Source organism: Apium graveolens, unplaced genomic scaffold, assembly GCF_009905375.1.
Source record: "Apium graveolens cultivar Ventura unplaced genomic scaffold, ASM990537v1 ctg5931, whole genome shotgun sequence".
Classification (NCBI taxonomy): Eukaryota; Viridiplantae; Streptophyta; class Magnoliopsida; order Apiales; family Apiaceae; genus Apium; species Apium graveolens.
This window is the reverse complement of record NW_027419158.1, coordinates 60,749-65,515: the sequence shown is the minus strand read 5'-3', so window position 1 is coordinate 65,515 and position 4,767 is coordinate 60,749.

Here is a 4,767-nt window from a genome sequence, read left to right as displayed (position 1 = left end):
GATAGATAAATGATTTAACCCTCCTATAATTAGGAGAGATATTATTGGCCTCTTGATTGAGTGAGACTATAAAAGCATGGCCATGCTCAAATAATGATTTTTCTTGATAGTCTACTCATGGATCAAGTAAACCCGGATTAAATGTTGAAGAGAATGACTAAATACATGTCTCGAGTTTAATCTATAATATATATGGTTAAAGGGATTATATTACACGAAAAATATTAATCACGAATGGTTTTATCTAATCACGATTTAATTATTGTTTAAAATAAGTTGATAGTACTGGTACTTTTTCTTTTAAATGAATCGGGGGATGTTCCTGAATCTTTTCTTTTCAATCTGCTTCGGCCATAAAAGTGGAAGATAGATAATTTTGTGTGGCCCAGCAAGAGAGCTGTCCACGGCAATGCTCTAAAAATTAAAAGGTATCATATAATAATGTTTATTTCAGCCATAAAAGTGAAAGGCATATCAATTTTGCGTGGCCCAACTGGATAGCTGTCCACGACCCGAGATGCTCTAAAAACTAAAAAGTATCATATCATAATATTTAATTTTTCTTTTTAATGACAGTATGGTAAACCAAATCACACGTATCTAATTATACGGGTCTACATCGATGTCTCGGAGGGTAATATGTACACAACACTGTCACTACCTTGATAGTAGGGAGCCTGTTTATGTGAATATCCTAAATTTGTACAACATCCTTAACATCCATCTTGCAAGATCATATTTTCTTGTTTAACATCAAGGACCCAACGGGCATTGATAATGACATCAAGATAACTGTATGGTAATTTTTCGATTTAGAGCCAGATAACTAGAAATTGGAGACTGAAAGTAACCACCTTTCCTGATTCATTTTTTATTGGAGACCGTGACAGAGACAGACAATTGCTTGTGCAATTTCCCAGAACCAAAATCCTACGAATTAGAAATAAAGCATTAGAGTGAAGTTATTTTTTAAGAGATAATAAGCGAGACCCAAGAACTGTCATTGGTAGTGAAAAGAAATTTGAAGTCATCAGATTCAACGTATAACTTGCTGGAAATTGTTGTGCACAACTGTTGTTCTAAATAAAAAAGATTTCATGTAAGTCTCATGTGAATAAAATCATGAGTTAAGATACTATCTCGTTTACTTTATAAATTCTATGATCAAATCTATGTTAGTTAAGTTTTATATATTTTTTAAAATCATTATATATGATCAAATGCATTCAATTAAAGGTAAGTCTCGCGTGAATAAAATTGGGGGCTGATGTATCATCTCGAAACTATCACACACACTATTTTATGTATTATGCACTAAATCGGGGATATTCACATAAAGAGGCTCCCTACTATCAAGGTAGTGACACTGTTGTGTACATATTACCCTCCCAGACATCGCTGTAGACCGGTTTAATTAGATACGTGTGATTTGGTTTACCATACTGTCATTAAAAAGAAAAATTAAGCATTATGATATGATACTTTTTAGTTTTTAGAGCATCTCGGGCCGTGGACAACTATCGAGTTGGGCCACGCAAACTTGATTTACCTTTCACTTTTATGGACGAAAAAAACATTATTATATGATACTTTTTAATTTTTAGAGCATTCTGAGCCGTGGACAGCTCTCCTGCTGGGCCACACAAAATTGTCTATCTTCCACTTTTATGGCCGAAGCAGATTGAAAAGAAAAGATTGAGGAACATCCCCCAATTTATTTAAAAGAAAAGTACCAACACTATCAACTTATTTTGTTTCCTTTTTTTCGGAACTTATTTTATTTCTTTATTTGTACTTGTTAATATACATTCATCATTGAAAAAAGTTATGCTGAAATAAATCATTTATAATTTGTTCTAAATTATTTAAAAATAGAATTATAAATCATAAAATTTTTAAGAAAAGTCATTTCAAGTCAAATTTTAAGTGCATTTTTTAATTTCATTGTATTTTAATAATACTTTTTTTCATTTTAATATTTTAATTAATTTAATATATAGTACCTACTAGTTCGGCAAGATAGCATGATAAATATTTATTATGTTGAAGGCGGATATATAAACAATTTAAATAAAAGTTGTACAATAAAACCTAAAAGTGTCCATATGCAACAAAATGTGGGTGCTCTAAGCGGACGTGAAAAAAAGTCTATTGAGCCAGTAGAAATGGATCAGTTCAGATCAATTCAAACGTGATTTAAAATACAAGTTAAGTTCAGTTAGGCCCGTAAACAAATTAATTAAATTTTGTAGAGAAAATACTAGTTTATAGTATGTGTCTTAACTGTGCTGAGTGTTTTAGAAATCATGAATTAATATTTTTTTGTCAAAAAACTAATATTTTAAACTATGAAAAATAATTCAATACTATAACAAATAATTTTTTGTATATTAAATTTAAATATCTCATTTATTAACCTTAAATTATTATGATTGTTATTTAGTGTATTAAATTGACAACTAACGAAAAATCGATTATTATTTAGGGTATCAAATTAACAACTAATAAATATCTTGTATTCAACATAGTTTGTTGTAAACTACAATATGAATGAATTTGACAAAACACCTACTGAATTGTCGCATATGTTGAGAACATATGAGACCAATATGAAGACAGCTGAACCTGCTCCCATACTGATGGTGGGAAATAAAGGTAAGGCCAAAGGGAAGGGCACATGGAAGGGTAAGAAGAAGATTGGATCTGATTCTACACCCAAGCCAAAGTCAGGTCCCAAATAGGCTTTAAAGCCTAAAGGTGGTGTGGCCAAGGGTGAATGTCACTACTGTAAGAAAGATGGTCACTGGAATTGAAACTCTCCAATTTACTTGGAGGATCTGAAGAAAAAGAAAGTAGTTCAGATTTCTGGATCAGGTATTTATGTTATAGAAGTCAATTTGTCTATTTCTACATCTTGGGTATTTGATACTGGATGTGCTTCTTACATTTGTATAAATATGCAGGGCCTGCAGAGAAGTAGAACTTTAGCTAAATAAGAAGTGGACCTAAGAGTAGGCAATGAAGCAAAAGTTGATGCTTTAGCTATAGGGACTTATTATTTATCTATGCCCTCTGGGCTTGTTTTAGAACTAGAAGACTGTTTTTACGTGCCTGCGATTTGCAGAAACATTATTTCTATTTCTTATTTGGACAAGAAAGGTTTTTCATTTACAATAAAGAACAACATTTGCTCTTTTGCTTTGAATGATTTAACCTATGGTGTTGCACATTTATTTAATGGTTTATATGTTCTTGATTTAGATAACCCTGTCTGTAATATAGAAAACAAACGACTTAAAATGAATGACTCAAATCAAACATACCTATGGCATTGTCGTCTAGGCCACATAAATGAGAAACGAATATCCAAATTACATAAGGATGGATACTTGGATAAGTTTGATTTTGAATCATACCAAGAATTGGAATCTTGTTTGCTTGGTAAGATGACTAAATCCCTTTTCACTGGTAAGGGTCAAAGGGCCACTAAACGTCTGGAGCTAATACATAGTGATGTATGTGGCCCAATACGTGTAATGGCTAGAGGAGGCTACTACTACTTCATAACATTTACTCATGATTTCAGTAGATATGGATATGTATATCTTATGAAGAACAAATCCGATTCTTTTGAAAAATTTAAAGAATACAAGGTTGAAGTAGAGAAGCAAATTGGCGGAGATGCAAGTATTAAGATCTTACGATCCGATCATGGGGGTGAATACTTAAGCACCGAATTTAGAGTGTATTTGAAAGAGTGTGGTATTGTATCACAACTCACTCCGCCAGAAACACCTCAATGGAATGGAGTTTCAGAGAGGAGAAATCGCACCTTGTTGGACATGGTGCGATCGATGATGAGTCATGCAGATCTTCCAATTAGTTTCTGGGGTTATGCTCTAGAAACAACGGCTTTCACACTTAACCGTGTTCGTACTAAGAAGGTTCAAAAAACTTCATAAGAGATATGGAAGGAGAAACGGTCAGGCATGAACTTTATGAAAGTTTGGGGATGTAAGGCGTTTGTGAAACGTTAAGAATCTGAAAAGCTTGGACCTAAATCCGAAGAGTGCATTTTTATAGGATACCCTAATGAAACAAAGGCGTATCATTTTTATAGTCCTTCTGAGCAGAAAGTGTTTATTGCTCGAGATGCTGTCTTCATGGAAAGAGATTTTATTTCCAAAAGAAACAGTGGGAGAACTATAGATCTCGATGAAGATCGAGAACCACAAAATAGCATTGAACCTGAAGTGGAACAAGAGCAGAATAATGATAATGCTCAACAAACACAGGTTGTTCGTAGATTTGGTAGATTTCGCCATGAGCCAGAGAGATATGGATTTCTCATGACTCAGTGTGGTGATTTGATTCTCATAGATGAAGATGAGCCTCTCACATACCAAGATGCTATGAAAAGTCCAGACTCTAAGAGATGGCTTGAAGCCATGAAATCCGAGATAGATTCCATGTACGAAAACCAAGTATGCACTTTGGTTAATTGATCCACCTGAAGGGGTAAAACCCATAGGGTGCAAATGGGTTTTTAAGAAGAAAAAGGGCATGGATGGAAATGTTCAGACCTGTAAAGCTAGGATGGTTGCAAAAGGTTTCAAAAAAATTCATGATATTGACTATGATGAAACTTTCTCATCAGTGGCTATTGTCAAGTCTATAAGGATTTTACTTGCCATTGCAGCATTCCATGATTATGAAATCTGGCAAATGGATGTCAAAACAGCCTTCCTTAATGAAAGCCTTGAAGAG